Source organism: Heterodontus francisci, chromosome 14 (genome assembly GCF_036365525.1).
Source record: "Heterodontus francisci isolate sHetFra1 chromosome 14, sHetFra1.hap1, whole genome shotgun sequence".
Classification (NCBI taxonomy): domain Eukaryota; kingdom Metazoa; phylum Chordata; class Chondrichthyes; order Heterodontiformes; family Heterodontidae; genus Heterodontus; species Heterodontus francisci.
In genome coordinates, this window is record NC_090384.1 from 29,280,618 (window position 1) to 29,302,477 (window position 21,860).

The following is a 21,860-nucleotide window of genomic DNA, read 5'->3' on the forward strand; positions in this document are numbered from 1 at the left end:
AAGCCTATTTGATGTTCGCCTTTGTTTCGCCTGCCTTCTAATGCCACTTGCTACTTACCTACCTCCTGTTACCAGCTTTACTTCCTTCCTAACCTACCCCTTAGATTCCCATCCCCGACAAGCTAGACCGTCAGGAACAAGACGAAGTCACACGCTAAAATTCAGTCTTTTAGGGAATTGCAAGGAAACAAAATGGGTTATGATCTCTGTTCTTCCTTGGAATTCTTTCCTTTTCCTGTCCTTCTTTGGCACTTTAGCAGCACTTGACTTTTATCTCCTTCCAGACCTGACGTACGCACACTCTGACTAACAGCCAAACAGCTTGGCAGCTTTCTTCCACCCAGATGTTCTGTGCCTGCGACTACTTGTCCAATCAAAGAGTGTGTCAGTTTTCTGCTCCTGTTGTCATGGTTTCTGCCTTCAGCTTAGCCCGAACCAGGTGACAAACCGTAACACTGTTATGAATCAGCCCTCACTGTCGCCTTGATTAAAAGCATTTATCTAGATTATTAAAAATCCCCTGTTTTTAAAAAAAAATTTTTTAACAGAAGAGTCACATTCATAACAAGAGGAGAAAAAGGGGTAAGCGATTATAAGTGGGGGGTAGGTTTTGGGGGGGTTCACGGTAACCTGTTGAAAACTCTTGGAAGTCAAGTTCTTGGTGGTTGCAGGCCTGGGGTAGTTGTAGATTTCTCTCTTGGTTGAAATTTCAGGCGAAGTCAATGGATCACTTATAATTCACTGCTGCATTGAAGTAGATGTAGAATTCTACAGCAGGGCACATGTCTTCTGGTTTGCTGCACCAGGCTTCTTGGATGCTGCTTTCGGGGCTGTCCCTCACCAGGCTGCTTTTTTTTTTTAAAGGTAAAGCTGTGCTACATATCACCTCTGGGTAGGAGACATTTTGGTCTCTCCCCCATGGTGATCGTACAATGGCCCAGGACATGGCTACTTCAAACCTTCTTTGTTTCAGAAGAACCTATTCAATTTTGGAATATTTTAGGATGGGTATAGGATGGGTGCACTTGACACCTCTTTAAAGATTTTCCTTTGCCCCTGTCAGACAGTTGGAATATACGAAGACCAAGACCCTTTTACTTCGGCAGCCATTTTGGAGCATTGTTCACTTTTTAAAAGAAAGGTCCATTTTTAAAAGACAAAGTCAGTTTTTATAACTCTTCAGATTTTGTGCATAATTTTATCATCGCACTTCTTGTGCATGTGGCATTATTGAAAGCAGAATGGCTTTGTCCATTGTTAAGACTTTTCTGGGCTGGGAAGATTTATCCCTGAGTGTTTTGCACCAATCATGAAAGGTTAAGTTGATGCCATTAGCAGAGGAGTTGAAGACAGAATTAAAAGCAGGGGCTAAAAAGGCTGAAATAGTGGAGACTTTAGCACAGCATTTGGAATTTAAAGAAGAAAAGGTTGACCCAGACAAAACACAGACTGAGTTAGCAAGAATTCAGTTGCAAATGAAGCAACTTGAATTAGAAAAAGAAAATTTGAACTCGAAAGAGCAAAAGAAATGGAAATGAAAAAACTTGAGCTCGAAGGAGAGGAAAAAAAGCAATGGGGAATCTTGAATTAGAGGTTCAAAGAGAAAGGGAAGCGAAATAATTTGAATTGGAAAGAGAAATGCTTTGTTTACGTGGACGGGAATAACTGATAGTTTGGATGATGAGTCCGGCTTTTGATTTAACAAGGAATATTCGCCTTGTGCCTAAATTTAATGAGGAAGGGATTGAGAGATATTTTGTATCATTTGAGAAGATTGCCACAAGGTTACCTTGGCCATAGGAAACATGGACCATTCTTTTTCAAAGTGTTTAAATAGAAAAGCGTTGGTTGTCTATTCAAGCCTTTTGGAAGAACAGTCTGCAGATTATGAGCCAGTTAAAATGCGGTACTTAACGCGTATGAACTGGTTCCATTTCAAAATTCAAAGAGACAGAATTAAATTTTTGCAGGATTTGCTAGAGAAAAAGAAATGATTTTTGACCATTGGTATTGTTCAATGAAACTTGAACAGAGTTTTGAAAATATGAAAGGGGCGCTATTAATGGAGGAATTTAAAAATAGTGTTCCAGCAGGTATTACGACACACCTACAAGACCATAAAGTTTCTAATATAAGAGAAGCTGCTGTTTTAGCTGATGGTTATGATTTGTTCCATAAGCACCCAGAAGGCAGTAGATCTTCGTTTGCAAACCCACACAGGAGTTGGGGGATAGGCAGAATGATAGTGAATCAGTTTCTGAGTACAGAGAAGGGGATAGCAGGAATGAGAAGACAAATACTCCCCAAAGTGGCAAGAAAGATTGTATTAAGGATAGGAGTCAAAAAGACCAGCATGTTTTCATTGTCATAAGGTCGGACACATAAAAGCAGGGTGTTAGAAGTTAAACCCAAAAGCCATAGATTTAGTGAGCTTGGGTAGTGTTTCTCTAAAGAATGCTGCATCAAAGAGTGAGGCTGATTAAAAACCGGTACCATTTAATGCATTTAACGTGGGGGTAATTAGGGGCGTAAAAGATTATATCCACTTTATATTTGAAGGGTCACACCATTTTTGTCTCAGGAAAGACCCTGAAAGATTGTTATCCTGAGAGATACTGGTTGAACACAAAGATTAATGTTAGAAAAATACTTAGATCCCTTTACCAAATCCCAGTTTAAATTCACTCCATACAATCGGATGGGCACACAATCCCCATTGATACACCACATCAATACAATTTTATTCAGCGACCTCTTTGAAGAAAAGCCTGTTGCTGCTGTGTCCAAATTACCCATTAATCAGGTTGATTTTATATTAGGAAATGATCTTGTGGGAGACAAGGCTTTTTCATTTTCTGGAGTGGTGGGCAAGAGTACGGGAACCGTTCATGTGGGTAAAGACCTCTCATCCATTTGTAATCTTCTTGAGCCAAAAATTAAATGAAGACACAGATATATCTACCCCATTAATGAACTTTACAGAGTTAGCAAAAGTGCCTGAAGAATCTCAAATTAAAGATTCTCCCCAGGAAGGACAGAAACCTCAGCCTTTTTATTTTATTCATTCATGAGATGTGGGCACCACTGGCTAGGCCAGCATTTATTGCCCATCCTTAATTGCCCTTGAGAAGTTGGTGGTGAGCTGCCTTCTTGAACTGCTGCAGTCCACATGCGGTAGGTACACCCACTGTGCTGTTAGGAAGGGAGTTCCAGGATTTTGACCCAGCGACAATGAAGGAACGGCAATATAGTTCCAAGTCAGGATGGTGTGTGACTTGGAGGTCACGGGTTTGCAAGGTGCTGTCTAAGGAGCCTTGGTGCGCTGCTGCAGTGCATCTTGTAGATGGTACACACTGCTGCCACTGTGCTTTGGTGGTGGAGGGAGTGAATGTTTGTAGATGGGGTGCCAATCAAGTGGGCTGCTTTGTCCTGGATGGTGTTGAGCGTCTTGAGTGTTGTTGGAACTGCACCCATCTGGGCAAGTGGACAGTATTCCATCACACTCCTGACTTGTGCCTTGCAGATGGTGGACAGGCCTTGGGGAGTCAGGAGGTGAGTTACTCGCCATAGGATTCCTAGCCTCTGACCTGCTCTTGTAGCCACGGTATTTATATGGCTATTCCAGTTCAGTTTCTGGTCATCATTGGACTAGCTTTTTTTTTAAGTTCCAGATTTATTAATTGAATTCAAATTCCACCTTCTGCTGTGGTGGGATTCGAACTCATGTCCCCAAAGAAATACCCTGGGTCTCTGTGTTACTAGTCCAGTGACAATACCACTACGCCACCGCCTCCTCGCTGACCACAAGAGGTTAACTGCACCTGACACCAAATTGAATGTGCCTGCCAATAAAGGCCTGTTACCCGATCCGAACCCGGCAGGACCCGACGACGTGTCGGTTCGGGTCAGGTCGGGCCCCTCTTCCGGGTCCAGCTTTCGGTTCAGGTTGGGTCAGGCCGGGTCTGGGTCGGGCCAGACACACACGGTAAGTGCTCTGCTGGTAAGCATTGAAATTTTTTTTTAAAACTTACCTGAGCTGGGAGTCCAGGACGAATCTGAGTCTGCGCATTGAGTGAGTGACATCACTATGACGTCATCACGCATGCGCTGCAGCTTCCTGCAGGTTCAGTGTCAGGAAGGTAAGTAAAGGGATGGTCGGGTTGGGCTCGGGTCGGGTTGAGTAGGGGTCGGACTCGGGTCGGGCGCAGGTCTGCTGTGATTCAGTCAGGTTCTTTCTCCCGACCTCAGCAGGCCTTTACCTGCCAGTACTGAGGTAGAGGATACAGTAGCATGAATCCAGGCACGTCGACAAAAGGGAAAAGCCATTGTGGTTAATCAAGCTAATTTAAAGCTGACAGATATGGTTATTTGCAAGTTGCGAGGAAGATTCAAGGTTTTGGAGTAGAAGATGAAATCCCAACACGAGGACACCATCACTCCTGTTAGCAAGGAAATGGATAAGGCTCACTCTGAGTGAAATCAAGAAATACTGAAAGATTATAAAATGTTTAAAGACCAAACCAAACAGGAATATCAAGCATTTTATTAAAGCATCAGGATAATTTGAACCACCTTCTTAAAGTGGCTCAAAAGAATTGACCAACAAAACAATGAGTTGTGAACACAGAAAGTAGCAATTTTAAAAATGCTATCTCAATCAGAGAATTCAAAATGTTTGATGAAGTTAAGCCAGAGGAAGATGGTTTAACTGTGGAATTAATAGGGACATTCTTTTCAAGCTTAAACAATGAAGTACAAGGAGAAATACAAGAGAATAATGTTCAGAAGGTGAAATCTGAAATACCTGAATCAAAGACTGAGTTTGAAAATTCACATGTGGTTAACAATGAGAAATCTCCACTTGCAGAAGGAACAAATGGATCACAATTCACACCTACTGGTAGGCAAAACCCAGAGAGACTATCACAACCATTGTTTACCCAGGGCCATGGTAAAAATTTGGATTTTCATATACAGAAGGAAACAACTTTCGGAAAACACCACTAAAGAAATTAAGGCTTAATTGGATCATGATTTCCAGTTACGGTTTCAGCAAAGGAATGTCAAAATTAACTATCTGGTGGACAATGGGGATGACTGTTGTATACATTGCATGTGATAAGATAGTTGTTTAAAATGTATAGTATGTTATAAGTTATTTTATTCTTGTTGGTGTAAATGAAAACACATCACGATGGTGATGAATTTTCATTTTTTTCCTGAGGGAAGGCGTTACAATCACTTGGTTCATGGTTGCAGACCACCCAAGATTTAAAGTTCAGAAATCTCTCCATAAGTGCTTACAGAGACAGAATTAGAGCGGTGAGAGACATAAAACAGCAGGTGGTCTCGTTTAGTTGGCAGTTGGAACCAGAAAGTGTAGAAGAGATTGCTCTGACATTGTTAGCAATATTAATTATTCATTTGGGCATCAGGAATCAAAAGAAGTTTTGGGAGTTAGCGGTAATTAGCCTAAATTGCTATCTGGGACATCAAATATGTACCACAGTGCTACAGAGATAGATGATGCAAGGGGTGCCTGATAGTGTTTTGATCTGTGTGCTTGCTGACTGAAAAGCAGTCGGCTTTTGGAAACCTGTTGGCTTCAGACAGGCTGTTGGTCACAGAGAAGGCAGTTAGTTTAGTTTTAGTTTAGAGATACAGCACTGAAACAGGCCCTTCGGCCCACCGAGTCTGTGCCGACCATCAACCACCCATTTATACTAATCCTACTAATTCCATATTCCTACCACATCCCCACCTGTCCCTATATTTCCCTACCACCTACCTATACTAGGGGCAATTTCTAATGGACAATTTACCTATCAACCTGCAAGCCTTTGGCATGTGGGAGGAAACCGGAGCACCCGGAGGAAACCCACGCAGACACAGGGAGAACTTGCAAACTCCACACAGGCAGTACCCAGAATTGAACCCGGGTCGCTGGAGCTGTGAGGCTACGGTGCTAACCACTGCGCCGCCCCACTTAGCTTTGGGAGCAAAAACAAGAAATGCTGGAATCACTCAGCAGGTCTGGCAGCATCTGTGGAAAGAGAAGCAGAGTTAACGTTTCGGGTCAGTGACCCTTCTTCGGAACTGACAAATATTAGAAAAGTCACAGATTATAAACAAGTGAGGTGGGGGTGGGGCAAGAGAAAAGCTGTGATGCACTTTGGATTGGTCCCAGGAGACGTGAGCAAACCATCAAGATCCTGTCATATAGAGGACTCGTGGAGCGGAAGTAAGAGTCAAACAGGAGTGTTCTGTTGAGATTTAAGTTTAAAGTATTCCTATTCATGTTCTGTTAAGCTTTTAAGTTTAAATATAATTGTTTCCAAACTGTAGTGTTACGTTATGGCATACTTGCCTTCATCGGTCGGGGCACAGAGTATAAAAATTGGCAAGTCATGCTGCAGCTGTACAGAACTTTAGTTAGGCCACACTTAGAATATTGCGTGCAATTCTGGTCGCCACACTACCAGAAGGACGTGGAGGCTTTGGAAAGGGTAGAGGAGGTTTACCAGGATGTTGCCTGGTCTGGAGGGCATTAGCTATGAGGAGAGGTTGGATAAACTCGGATTGTTTTCACTGGAACGACGGAGGTGAAGGGGCGACATGATAGAGGTTTACAAAGTTATGAGCGGCATGGACAGAGTGGATAGTCAGAAGCTTTTTCCCAGGGTGGAAGAGTCAGTTACTAGGGGACATAGTTTTAAGGTGAGAGGGGCAAAGTTTAGAGGGGATGTGCGAGGCAAGTTCTTTACACAGAGGGTGGTGAGTGCCTGGAACTTGCTGCCAGGGGAGGTGGTGGAAGCAGGTATGATAGCGACATTTAAGAGGCATCTTGAATACATGAATAGGATGGGAATACAGGGATACGGTCCCCGGAAGTGCAGAAGGTGTTAGTTTAGGCAGGCATCAAGATCGGCGCAGGCTTGGAGGGCCGGTTCCTGTGCTGTTTTGTTCTTTATTCTTTGTTAGCAGTGTTTTGCTTTGTTTAACTCTTGTACAGTAAAGTTTTTGTTTAAAGTGTGAAATCGTGGCATAATTCTTTCAGTAATAACTGGGAATTTGACTTTCTCTTTTTAAAAGTTAATGGTCCGTAACACCCTGTTGGTTGCTGACTGTACATAAATAGTGGAGAGACTGCACTGGAATATCAATTATAAATTTACAACATTCTAATGCAATTTCACAACCTTTATTAAATAAGTGATATAACTTTATGTAAAACTTAAGTAAGCCTGATACTTTTATTAGTTTGTGAAAAACACAAACCTGTTCTCATCACAAAAGGCTGTCCATAGGTAATGGATCGATAAATTACTTTTATTTAAAGCATTTCCAACTACCAAATCCTCCCACAAACAGGCTGCAGTACTAAACAACAACGGTACCCAGTTAACTCCATATACTAGAACCTTTCCATTAATATGCCTGGTCAGAAACAGACTCTCTCAAAATAGTGGGATATGTTTGGGTGGATACTGTGGTAGTTATGTGTTTACCCTTAGATTTATCACAAGTATTTTTGTCCTTAATCAGTTTATTTGATGCAAGTAATAATTACAGGGCTCCACTGCTGAGCAGCATCACCATTTTTGCAAGGAGTGATACTGAAAATAATCCAGGACAAGGAAATCCCCTTGTGGTACATCGTCTTGGCTGAAAGCATTAGTCAGTAGCAGTATTATGTTTGCAATCTGTTTGCACACTGATTACAAGTATTTCTTGGATTTTTGTTCCAAAATCTCTGCCAAGTATTTGCTATGTTCATGGTAATTTATTTTTTGTAAAAGCATGCTCCCTGAAGAATCAGATGCTGTAGGCTAAAAAACTGAAGAAGGAACAACATCTTTCATTTACAGTAATTAAGTCAGGTGACACACAGGGAGGTAGCAAATACCAAAATAGCAAATACCCTGAGCACCACATTGACCATGCCAAGAAAAGGGGACCAATGTTGTAGGAAGTACAACAATCTGACCAGGGCAGGCAAGATAAGCATTCCGAGTGCTTCAATACAAAATTCCCTTATTAAACATACTGAAGTCATCTGCTTTTCCGAAACATTAGACAACAATTATTCTTCTTTCTGTGCTTGTAGAGTGAGGGAAGGTTAGCTAGTTTACTGTTTGTTTGTTCAAGGCAGAGCACACAGCCAAGTAAGTCATCAATCTGTTTCCTTGAGAAACAGTAACAATGGCTGAAGAAGATTCCAAAGCCTGTCGAGAAGCCTTTCAAATTAAGCAACCCATGTAGCATTCTCTGTATTCTCTCCATACAGCACGTTAGGACATATTAATATAATATTACACAGTGCAGGAGCAGGCCCAGTCAGGATCCCTTTGAACATAAGAACAAAAGAAATAGATACAGGAGTAGACCAGACATCCCATCAAGCCTGCTCTGCCATTCAATATGATCATGGTTGATCTTCTGCCTCAACTCCAGTTTCCCACGCACTCCTCATATCCCTTGATTTCCTGTGAGATCAAAAATCTGTCTACCTCAGCCACAAATATATTTAATGATGGAGCATCTACAACCTTCTGGGGTAGGCAATTCCAAAGATGCCCAACCCTTTGAGTGAAGAAATTTCTTCTCATCTCAGTCCTAAATGATTGGCCCCTTACCCTGCAGCTGTGCCACCGTGTTCTAGATTCCCCAACCTGGGGCAACAATCTCTCGGTGTCTTCCCTGTCAAGCCCCTTCAGAATCTTGTATGTTCCAATGAGATCACCTCTTATTCTTCTGAACTCCGGAGAGTATAAACCCAATTTACTTAGCCTCTCATCATAGGACAACCCTCTCATCTCAGAAACCAATCTAGTAAACTTTCGCTGCACTGCCTCCAACGCAAGTACATTCTTCTTCAGATATGGAAACCAAAACTGTGCACAGTACTCCAGCTGTGGTTTCACCAAAATCCTGTACAATTGTAGCAAGACTTCCTTATTCTTGTACTCCAATCGCCTTGCAATAAAGGTCAACATGCCATTTGCCTTCCTAAGTGCCTACAGTACCTGCTAACTTTGTGTTCCTGGAAGGGGACACCCAAGATCCTCTGAACATCAACATTTAGAAGTTTCACACCTCTAAAAAAATATTCTGCTTTTCTATTCTTACTACCAAAGTGAATAACCTCACACTTCCCCACATTATGCTCCTTCTGCCACCTTATTTCCAACTCACTTAACTTATTTATTTATTTTTTTTTATATTTAGAGATACAGCACTGAAACAGGCCCTTCGGTCCACCGAGTCTGTGCCGACCATCAACCACCCATTTATACTAATCCTACACTAATTCCATATTCCTACCACATCCCCACCTGTCCCTATATTTCCCTACCATCTACCTATACTAGGGGCAATTTATAATGGCCAATTTACCTATCAACCTGCAAGTCTTTGGCATGTGGGAGGAAACCGGAGCACCCGGAGGAAACCCACGCAGACACAGGAAGAACTTGCAAACTCCACACAGGCAGTACCCAGAATTGAACCTGGGTCACTGGAGCTGTGAGGCTGCGGTGCTAACCACTGCGCCGCCCTTGTTTATATCTCTTTGCAGCCTCTTTGTGTCCTCACAGATTACATTCTCACCTAGATTTGTATCGTCAGCAAACTTAGATATATTACTTTCGGTCTCTTTGTCGAAGTAATTGATATAGCATATAAATAGCTGAGGTCCCAGCACTGATCCTTGCAACACTTTACTGGTTACAGCCTGCCAACTTGAAAATTCCCTGTTCATCCCTCATTCATGCTAATATATTACCCCCAACTCCATGAGCTCTTATCTTATGCAATAATCTTTTGTGTGGGACCTTACTGAATGCCTTTTGGAAATCCAAGTATATTACATCTACTGTTTCCCCTTTATCTATCCTATTAGTTACATCCTCAAAAAACTCTAATAAATTTGTCAAACACGATTTCCCTTTTGTAAAAACATATTGGCTTTATCTGATCATACTATGATTTTCTAAGGGCATTATTAAGACTTCCTTAATAATGAATTCCAGCATTGCCCAACAACTGTTGTCAGGCTAACTGGCCTATAGCTCCCTGTTTTCTCTCTCCCTTTGTTTTTGAATAGCAGTGTTACATTTGCTAGCTTCCAATCCGATGGCACCATTCTAGAATTTAGGGAATTTTGGAAAATCATAACTAGCGCATCCACTATCTCTGCTGCTACCTCTTTTCGAACTCTAGGATGTCAGCCATCAGGTCCTGGGGATTTATCAGCCTTTAGTCCTCAAGTTTCTTCAATACTTTTTCTCTGCTGATATCAATTACTTTAAGTTCCTCATCCATATTAGCCCCTTTGTTACCCTCTATTTCTGGTATGTAATTGTGTCTTCTACTATGATGACAGACACAAAATATTTGTTCAATGTCTCTACCATTTCCTCACTTCCCATGATAATTTCTCCAGCCTCTGCCTCTAAGGGACCAATATAAGTAAAAGCTCTTACAATCTGTTTTGATATTCCTGGGTAGTTTACTCTCATTCTATTTTCTTCCTTTTTATCAACTTCTTGGTCGTCCTTTGCTGGTTTCTAAAACACTCCCAATCCTCAAGCTTACTACTTTTCTTAGCAACATTGAAAACTTCTTCTTTTAATTTCATACTATCCTTAACTTCCCTAATAAGCCACAATCATCTCGCTGAGTTTTTGTTTTTTAATGGAATGTATTTTTGTTGAACATTTAGAATTGTTTCCTTAAATGTTTCCTACTGTTTATTTACTGCCATATCTTTAAGTCTCATTACCAAATGAACCTGAGCCAGCTCTCCCCTCACATAATTGGCATTGTTTAAGTTTAAGATTCTTGTTTGGAACTGGAGTATGTCACTTTCAAACTAATATGGAATTCAATTGCATCATAATCACTTTTTCCCAGCAGATCTTTTATTTTGAGATTGCTATTTAACCCTGCTTCAATGCACAATCTTAGATCTAAAATAGCTTTAGGCTGAGTTGGTTCTACATCGTATTGCTCCAGGAAACTGTCACAAAAACATTATACAAACTCACCTTCCAAACTACCTTTGTAAATTTGTCCAGCATATATGAAGAGTAAAGACTGAAGCAGCTGACATCGCTGAAGTCAGGTTCCGGCAGCTGCAAAGGTACCAGGGTGGATGGGGCTGTATTGGTGCAGTAAAGTGAATATCAAGGTCTCGTGCTTTGTCCCCTGGCCAGGACCCATCAAAGGATGAGAATTAGAGAGGGACATTAGGCATTTGTGAAATGCATACGTTCAAAATTCTTCTTTGGCCTCCTTATCTCGAGAGACAATGGATACACGCCTGGAGGTGGTCAGTGGTTTGTGAAGCAGCGCCTGGAGTGGCTATAAAGGCCAATTCTAGAGTGACAGGCTCTTCCACAGGTGCTGCAGAGAAATTTGTTTGTCGGGGCTGTTGCACAGTTTGCACGTTCAAAATACACACGTTAAAAGCCTCTTTCCACTCGGCTGCAGAGCAGCATAAGGAAATTGGAATGGGCGGATGCTCATGCAGGTCAAATCGTCTTTTTCGGCATTGTGCATTGAATGTGAAGGTGGCCTGGCAAATGAACATTCAACATCATTGTAATCTTTTGTTCTTCTTTCTCATAGCTGCACAACAACTGGAGTGGGTGAAATGGCACAGGAACTCCTATCCCTATGTTCCACCATGAGCGTACTGACCTTGAGGGGCTTCTTGACAGTGGCCACTTTTGTTGCACCCCCATCCCCAGAAGCCCACACTCCTCTCCAAATCCCGGCCTCACCTGCTCTTTAGGGGGGGGAAAGCAGGGAATGTAACAATTGAGGGGGGGAAAAAAATCACATCATTAAAAAATGCATTCAAAAATCAATCAAGATTAAATCTGGCATGGTTAGCAACCTGACTATTTCTTACATCTTATTTCAAGAGTACAGATGCAGTATCAAGAATGTTAGCAAACATGATTCCCATCTCACCAATTGCCGAATGGAACAGTCGTAGTTTTAATCTCTAGCCCCTGCTAGGGCCAGGGTCAGGAGACTACAATTAGCCTCAGGATCACAAGGCTCTGAGCGTTGATGCTACCCATACAAAAATAGCCTACTGACACTCACTGTCTAAGCTCCCTGTAAATGGGAGCCATTTGGAAGACTGCTGGCACAAGTAGAACTATACTCCAGCATAAGTCATTGTCTTCTGAAGAAAGCTTTTTGGGGGAAAAAACAGAATCATAAAACAATACAGCACGCAAACAAGCCATCCAGCCTATCAATTCAGTCCTTCGCTACCCATAGGAAATTAAATCTAATCCTACTGTTCTGCTCACTCCCCATTATCCCTCTGACATTCACCTTTTTCAAGCAGACACCTGATAGCCTTTTGAAAGTACTTAATGATACTGCTTTAATACTAGCCTGTAATAGAAAATTCCACATTATCGCCATCCACTGTGTAAAAATATGTATTTCCAATTGTCCTCTTAAGTCTTTTTGTGATCACTTTAAAATTGTGTTCTCTCGTTACTGCCTTTATAATTTGAATACTTCCATCAGATTATCCTCACCCTTCCCAGTTCCACTGAAAAAAACCCTAATTTCTTCTTTGTTAGTCTAACCCTTCAACTAGAGCAACATCCTACTGAGTCTACACCAGCTTTTTCCATTACTTTTATTCTTCTTTGGCCTCCTTGTCTCGAGAGACAATGGGTAAGCGCCTGGAGGTGGTGAGTGGTTTGTGAAGCAGCGCCTGGAGTGGCTATAAAGGCCAATTCTAGAGTGACAGACTCTTCCACAGGTGCTGCAGATAAAATTATTTGACGGGGCTGTTACACAGTTGGCTCTCCCCTTGCACTTCTGTCTTTTTTCCTGCCAACAGCTAAGTCTCTTCAGACCCGCCTTTATGGCTGTCCGCCAGCTCTGGCGATCACTGGCAACTGACTCCCACGACTTGTGATCAATGTCACAGGACTTCATGTCGCGTTTGCAGATGTCTTTATAGCGGAGACATGGACGGCCGGTGGGTCTGATACCAGTGACGAGCTCGCTGTACAATGTGTCCTTGGGGATCCTGCCATCTTCCATGCAGCTCACATGGCCAAGCCATCTCAAGTGCCGCTTGCTCAGTAGGGTGTATATGCTGGGGATGTTGGCCGACTCGAGGACTTCTGTATTGGAGATACGGTCCTGCCACCTGATGCCAAGGATTCTCCGGAGGCAGCGAAGATGGAATGAATTGAGATGTCGCTCTTGGCTGACATACGTTGTCCAGGCCTCGCTGCCGTAGAGCTAGGTACTGCGGACACAGGCTTGATACACTTGGACTTTTGTGTTCCGTGTCAGTGCGCCATTTTACCACACTCTCTTGGCCAGTCTGGACATAGAAGCGGACGCTTTTCCCATGCGCTTGTTGATTTCTGCATCAAGAGACAGGTTACTGGTGATAGTTGAGCCTAGGTAGGTGAACTCTTGAACCACTTCCAGAGCGTGGTCGCCGATATTGATGGATGGAGCATTTCTGACATCCTGTCCCAGGATGTTCGTTTTCTTGAGGCTGATGGTTAGGCCAAATTCGTTGCGGGCAGCCGCAATCCTGTCAATGAGTGTCTGCAGACACTCTTCTGTGTGGGATGTTACTGCAGCATTGTCTGCAGCATACTTTTATATACTTACTATAATTGGTTGCACAAAACTATACTTCAACTGTGGCCTACTACAAAAACAACAACTTGCATTTATATAGTGCCTTTAACTGTAGTAAATCATCAAAAGGCACTTTTCAGGAGGGATACCGGACAAAATTTGACAGCGAGCTACATAAGGCGATATTAGAATAGGTGACCAAAAGGACAAAGTGGCCTCGCTCCTCCCTATCTCTGTAATCTCCTCCAGCTCCACAACCCTCTGAGATATCGGCGCTGCTCTAATTCTGCCCTCTTGTTTTAAGGATTGTCTTAAAAGGAACAGAGAGATAACAAGACAGTGAGGTTTAGGCAGCAAATTCCAATTAATAGCCTAACTTAAATATCGTACAGGTTCAATATTATCTCCCTGAATGTGTATTTTACACCTCCAGATAAAAGCCCCTGTGTTTTCAGGGGAGAAGGGAAGATATGATAATGGAATTTTTCTTTTTGGTCATAAGTTTCTGGTTTTCTATCCAGCCACTTAACTGCTACTGATGGCATCTTTGTGCATCTTAGTGTGTTTGAAAATATTGGGTGACATATACATTTAAAAATAATGTTATGGGCAGATGTTACATGATCTAATCTCAGTAAGAATTGCACCTACATTTTTCCTGTTATGTTCCCTAATCCACTCCCAAAGCTTAGAATATTCCCATCTAACAGGACAGATATATAACCTGTTCACGGGCCCCTGTGAATGCAGCTTTTGCACTGGCCTTCTATAGCTGCAAGAGAGCAGCTCAAGAAAATAACTCCCTGCCCTCCAGGAAGCAACCTGACATGATTTCTCCCCTTACTCCCAAATAGTTCTATTTAATTTAAGAACACAGCGTGTGAGACATTTTGGAGCAGACAGTATCCTAATATTCCATGGTGCAGTGCTACACCGACATTATCCATTATGCCATCCAAGAAACATATTTTGAACTGTTAGCAAAATGTTTAAAAAACAAAGTAAAGCAGTAAGAGAGTCACTCATATTGTGACATCAGCACCAACAATATGCTAAACTTAAAAGTGCATAATGTTAAATATGAGTAGGCTATAGAGACTGTAGGGTATTACTCCATTGCTACTAATCCAGTAACCAACCAGCATGTGATATAATATTGTTAAATAATCTGAAATGATGCAAGACCAGCAGTGTTAGGGTACCCTCGCTTGACAAGTTCCTTTCAGGGTGCTGAGGTTTTTGTTCCCCTTTCATTTTCTAGTAAAGGAATGAATACAAGGGCTACCCAAGGCATAAGGATCCACACAAGAGATGAGCAAAAATGAGAGCACATGGAATTGGAGATTACCTTGTGACATGGATTGGTAGCTGGTTTTGGGAGGTAGGAAACAGAAAGTAGGTATAATTGGTGTTCTCTAGGGATCTTTGGTGGGGCCTCAGCTTTTCACCATATATATCCATGACTTTGATGAAGAAATAACTACTTCTATATCCGAATTTTCAGATGACATTAAATCAGGAGGCACAGTAAATTGTGAAATTAGGATTAGAAAGTTGCAAAGGGACATGGACAGATTAAGTGAATGGGAAAAACTGTAACAGATGGAGCTCAACATGAAAAGATGTGAAGTAATTCACTTTGGATCCAAGAAAGACAAAGTGGAATATTTTCTTAAAGGTGGGAAACTAGAAACTGTGGAATAGCAAAGGGATTTGGATTTCTAGGTGCATAAATCACTAAAAGGTATAAAATTAATCAATAAGGCTAATGGAATATTGACCTTTATCTTAATAGGGTTGGAATACAAAGGAGAGGAGGTTATGCTTCAGTTGTATAGAGCTTTGGTCAGACCCCATGTGAAGCACTGGATTCAGCTTTAGGCACCATACCTCAGGAAGAATATATTCCCCTTGGTGGGGTTACATCATGGGTTCACCAGAATGATATCAGGGCTTAAAGATTTCAATAATGAGGAAAGGTTGCATAAACGGGTTGTACTCCCTTGAGATTAGAAGGCTGAGGGGTGCTCTAAAATGATAAAAAGGTTCAAATAGTGTCACAACAGAGAAGCTTTTTCCTCTGGTGCGTGGCCAGGTCAATCAGGAGTGAAATCAGGTAATACTTTTTCACACAAAGAAGAGTGGAAATGCAGAATTCTCTTCCCAAAAGGTTGTGGCTGCAGGGTCAATTGAAATTTTCAGAACTGAGATTGACAGATTTTTTTATCCAAGGGTATCATCATCAACAAACTACTTGTATTTATATAGCACCTTTAACACAGTAAAACATTCCAAGGCACTTCGCAAAATCATTATCAAACAAAATTATGTGGCAATGAGCCACATAAGGAGATGTCACATAGGATTACCTAGAACATACACCACAGAAACAGGCCATTTGGTCCAACCAGATCATGCCACCATTTATGCTCCTCCCATCCTTCGTCCTCTAACACTATCAGTATAACCTTCTAATCTCTTCCCCCATCACATGGTTATCCAGTTTCTCCTTATACGCATCTATATTATTTGCCTCAACTACTCCCTGTGGTAATAAGTTCCATATTCTCACCACTCTGGGTAAAGAAGTTGTTTCTGAATTCCCCATTTGATTTATGGTGACTATCTTATATTGATGGCCTCTAGCTTTGCTCTTCCCCACAAGCGGAAACGCTCTCTTGTGTCTGCTCCATCAAAATCGTTCATAATTTTAAAGAACTCCATTTGGTCATCCCTCAGCCTTCTCTTTTCAAGAGAAAAAAGACGCAGCCTGTTCATCCTTTCCTGATAGATATAACCTCATGGTTCTGCTACCATCCTTGCAAATCTTTTTTTGGACCCTCTCCAGCGCCTCTATTCCCTTTTTAGAACATAGTAACCAGAACTGCACACACTACTCCAAATGTGGCCTAATCAAGGTTATTAGGACAGATAGTCAAAAGCTTGGTCAAAGAGGTAGGCGTTAAGAAGGGTCTTAAAGGAGAGAACGGAGGTAGAGGTTGAGAGCAAAGTTCCCTCACTTTTTTGGAATGTGCAGGCTATTTATTTGAGTGCACAGCCCCTTTAAATTCTTTGGCACAGCCGCGCATGTGCAGTAATTTAAAAGGGCCGACTTGTGTGCGACCTGCCCACGAACCTTCAGGCTTACTGCGCAGCTTAGAGGGAGCATTTGTGGAGAGGCTTTGGGAGGAAATTCCAGAGCTTAGGTCCTTAGTGGCTAAAGGCATGGCTGCCAAATGGTAGAGCGATTAGAATCTGGGAAGCACAAGAGGCCAGAGTTGGAGGAGTACAGGTATCTCAGAAGGTTGTAGAACTGAAGTAAGTTACAGAGATAGGGAGGACAAGGCCATGCAGGGATTCAAACACAAGGATGAGAATTTTTAAATTAAGACATTGCTCAAATGAGAGCAAATACAAGTCAGTGAGCACAGGGGTGATGGATGGAAGGAACTTGGTGCAAGTTAGGATACGGACAGCAGAGTTTTGGATGAACTTAAGTTTATAGTGGGTGGAAGATGACAGCCAAGGATATAGGGCTAAAGTGGATAAATGGAGTTCAGGCTCAAATCAGTCAAGATCTAGTTGAGTGGTGGAACAGACTGGAGGGACTAAATTGCCTTCTCCTGTCCCATACTGCTCCTTTAAAAGGAAGCTGCAAAATTATAATACAAATGTAGCTGCAAGCTATTTTTAATTGAGATTAAAATCATTTGTTTTTGGGCTGCTAATGTCAGAAGAATTTCCAAACTTTCTGGTAGCCTATCGTTATGTCTAACATTTAACATGACATCAGACTGCATATTCAGAAATGCTGTTTCCAGATGCAAAATAAGGCATCATTTAGAATACACAAAATCCTTCAGAATATACTGGGAACTATAGGCCAATTAGCCTGACATCAATAGTAGGCAAAATGCTAGAATATATTCACACGGATGTGGTAACAGGACACTTGGAAAACCAAACTAGGAGTCAACTCGGATTTTGGGATGTGGACGTCGCTGGTAAGGCCAGCATCTGCTGTCCATCCCTAAGTGCTCTTGACAACTGTGTGGCTTGCTAGACCACATCAGAGGGCAGTTAAGAGTCAACCACATTGCTGTGGGTCTGGAGTCACATGTAGACCAGATCAGTTAAGGACAGCAAATTTCCTTCCCTAAAGGACATTAGTGAAGCAGGTGGGTTTTTACAGCAATCGATGAACATTTCATGGCATCATTACTGAGACTAGGTTTCAATTCCAGATTTTTATTAATTAGTTGAATTTAAATTCCACCACTCTCCGTGGTGGGATTTGAACCCGTATCCCCAGGGCATTAGCCTGGGTCTCTGGATTACTAGTTCAGTGACAATACCACTACGCCACCATCTCCCAACTTATGAAAGGGAAATCGTCTTTGATAAACCTATTAAAGTTTTCTGAGGATATAACTAGTTGGGTGGAAAAGGGGGAAGTGGTGGATGACATTTTCTTGGATTTTCAAAAAGCCACACGAGAGATTATTCAAAATTAGGGCTCATGGGATTGAGGATAAATAATATTAGCATGAATTGAGGACTAATTGAAGGACAAAAAACAGAGGGTAGGATTAAACAGGTCATTTTCAGGTTGCTAGGCTGTTACTAGCAGGATACCGGAAGGATCAGTGCTTGGGCCTCAGCTATTTATAGTCTATATCAATGGCTTAGATGAGAGGACCAAGTGTAACGTATCCAAGTACTGTGACCATACAAAGGTAGATGGGAAAGTAAGCAGTGAGGAGGATGCAAAGAGGCTGCAAAGGGATATAGACAGGTTAAATGAGTGGGCAAGAAATTAGTAGATTAAATACAATGTGGGGAAGTGTGAAGTTATCCATTTTGGAAAATAGAAAAGCAGAATACTTATTAAATGGTGTGAGACTGGTAAATGTCAATATTAAGAGGGACCAGGGCGTCCTTGCACATAAATCACAGAAAATTAACATACAGGTACAGCAAGCAATTAGGAAAGAAAATGGTATATTAGCCTTTATTACAAAGTGATTGTAGTAGAAAAGTGAAGAAGTCTTACTGCAATTGCACAGATCATTGGTGAAACCACAGCTGGAGTACTGTGTACAGTTTTGGTCTCCTTACCTAAGGATATATTTGCCTTAAATGGAATGCAACAAAGATTCATCAGACTGATCCCTAAGATAAGGGACTGTTCTATGAGGAGAGATTGAGTACCTAGGCATATATTCCCTAGAATTTAGAAGTGTGAGAGGTGATTTCATTGTAACATATAAAATTCTTAAGGAGTTTAATAGGTTAGATGCTGGGAAGCTGGAAGTAGGGGTTGCAGTCTCAGTATAAGGGGTTGGCTACTTAGCACTGAGATGAGGGGAAACTTCTTCATTCAAAGGGTAGAGGTTCTTGGAATTCTTTCCAGTATGTCAACTGTTGCTCAGTTGGTAGCACTCTCACCTCTGAGTCAAAATGTTCTGGGTTCAAGTCCCACTCGGAGACCTGAGCACAAAAATCAGGAAGTGCCACACTGTCAGAGGTGCCATCTTTCAGATGAGACATTAAAGAGGCCCCATCTGCCCTCTCAGGTTGGCAAAAAGATCCCATGGCATGATTTTGAAGAGGAGCAGTGGAGCTCTCCCTGGTGTCCTGGCCAATATTTATCCCTCAATCAACATCACAAAATCTGGTCATCTGGTTGTAATCACACTGCTGCTTGTGGGAGCTTGTTGTGCGCAAACTGGCTGCTGCGTTTCCTACATTACAACAGTGACTACACTTCAAAAGTACTTCATTCACTGTAAAGCACTTTGAGACATCCAGTAATTATGAAAAGCGGTATATAAATGCAAGTCTTTATTTTTTTTACCCCAGAAAGATGTGGAATTGCAGTCATTGACTATCTCAAGACAGAGACTGATAGATTTTTGGATGCTATAGGAATTAAAGGATATGGAGCTTGTCCAGGAAGATGCTGTTAAAACAGAAAATAGTCATGATCCTATTCAATGGCAGAGCAGACTTAAAGGGCCAAATAACCCACTCCTGTTCCTAATTCTTATGAACTTAGTACTGTTATTTCTGTTCTGACAATGTCTGTTGGATTTGGAATTATGTAGTAAAGCACCTTGAAATCGTAATTTAACTCCATTTCTCTGATACACATAGTTAATAAAAGAAAACTTGTAGCCTGTTAATCGTACAGAGGTCACCTAGACTTACATGCTCAGTAATTACTACTAACAAGAACTACTAACAACATACCCCTTCAAAAACGAGATGTAAAGATCAACCGCACTACTGCACCTATCCCTGAAACATATTAAGCCGTAAAACTATAAAAACTCCAAGCCAGCAGCCCCAAACTCTGCAAATCAGAACTGGAAAAATTGCACAAAATCCAAACTCATGATGTCATTAAAATTGACCTCACCACCAATCTTGATGCACACAAGCCCCGCCTCACGACCGCCTTTTTCTGTTGCTCTGGTGACGTCACCCGCGTTCCATTTTTGAACGCGGGGCACAGAGCTCGCCTCTCGATTGGCTAGGCCACATGTCAATCACACCATCGCCAGCGCTTTTCCGCCCCATTTCCAGGTTTGGTTGAGCACAGCTTTTTCTGCAAAGTGGGCAACGATCCACAGCCATTGATTAAACCAGATTCCGTATCAAATAAAAATCCGCGATCTCTTCAAGATTTCCAACAACAACAAAAAAAAAAATCGCAATCGCTAGCATTTCAATACTTTCGCCAGCCTTTTACATTTTTTATTAAAAACCCGTCCCATTAAATCTTGCTTATGGCAGGCGCTGCTGATCTTGTCCTTTCAGCGAGCCATTTTTTTATTTGCCACCTTGGCTAGTGCGCTCACTTACCTCTGCAAAAAAATAAATATTGATGATCGGTATTTAAATCCACTCCACTTTTTCTTTATATAAAAAAACAAATCGTCCGTGCCGAGTAATGTTCGCTTTCTGTAGGCACCAGTCGAGGTCGCTCCCTTTGGCTCCAACTGCCGACGGCGCTATAGGTTTCACTGGTCAGAGGCGAGGAAGAAGTTGTTTGCTGGTGTTGGGAATATATTTTTGGGGGAGACTCGCTCGTCTCTTTGCCTTGACCACCATGTTGCAGGAAATGACATGTAAAAGTTGAAGCGGAAGAAAGGAGACGAGACCCTCAGACAACCTCTGATCGGTGCAATCAACACAAAAGTTTAGTGTCAGACTATTAAAAGGAGAACGGCTACCCACAGACAGAAAGTAGAGTTTGTTTACCTGGTGGATAATGTAGAAGTAAACTAGAAGGTTTTTTTTTAAATTGTCTTTACTTTGCAAAGATTAAGTTGAATTAATCTGCGTAAAGTGTGGGCAAAATGTTTTTAATTTTAAAAGTTTATACGAGGTAATCTCTTAAATTGCATTTAAATCTTTTATTTAAAATTGCCCAGAATTGATACTTGGCGTGTTGTTTTAATTTGTGAACAGGGTGTCTCCGGGCCAGCGTGTAAAACGGGAGGAGAACAGGTGCAGACTTCATTCCTGGCGGTACCAACACCGACCGCCTCAAAATCGAATCCGGCTTCCAGTGGTCACGGGATCCCCCCTCGCGCTGCAAACGGTCACGGGTTCCTCTCTCTCTGCTCCTCGCGCTGCAAACGGTCACGGGCTCCCCCTCTCTGCTCCTCGCGCTGCAAACGGTCACGGGCTCCCCTCTGCTCCTCGCGCTGCAAACGGTCACGGGCTCCCCTCTGTCTGCTCCTCGCGCTGCAAACGGTCACGGGCTCCCCTCTGCTCCTCGCGCTGCAAACGGTCACGGGCTCCCCTCTCTCTGCTCCTCGCGCTGCAAACGGTCACAGGCTTCCCCCCTCTCTGCTCCTCGCGCTGCAAACGGTCACAGGCTTCCCCCCTCTCTGCTCCTCGCGCTGCAAACGGTCACGCCCCCCCCCCCGGGTCCCTCGCGCTGCAAACGGTCACCGGCTCTCCCCCCCCCCCCCCCCCCCCGCAAACGGTTAAAGTTGTTCATTCCCAGGCTGCTTTAGGATTTAAAGTGTCTCAGTAAAATTTCGCTGATTGTTTAGATTCTGCTGAGTTGGAGGGTGTCAGTTGCAGTATGTGTGATTCGTGCCGTTTGACTTCCTTTTGTTACTACATTGTGAAACAAGATAGTTTTGAAATAGGAAGTGGGACAATAGGCCAAGAATGTAATCAAGTTGGCATCTGGTGTTTTG

The 21,860-nt window shown here is 42.3% G+C and overlaps 1 protein-coding gene across 4 annotated transcripts in view; it reads right to left on the reverse strand.

The window, feature by feature from the left end:
* The window catches only part of prdm11 (PR domain containing 11), a 186,648-nt gene extending 165,102 nt beyond the window's left edge, over window positions 1-21,546 (reverse strand). For 2 of the 4 annotated variants that reach the window (XM_068045940.1, XM_068045937.1), the window contains exon 1: window positions 20,509-21,542. The gene's annotated coding sequence lies outside the window, so the exon portion shown is untranslated. Of the gene's footprint in view, window positions 1-20,062; window positions 20,206-20,508 lie in introns of those variants that run through there. The other 2 variants (XM_068045938.1, XM_068045939.1) reach the window with 2 other exon arrangements.
* Between the last annotated feature and the right edge of the window lie 314 nt (window positions 21,547-21,860).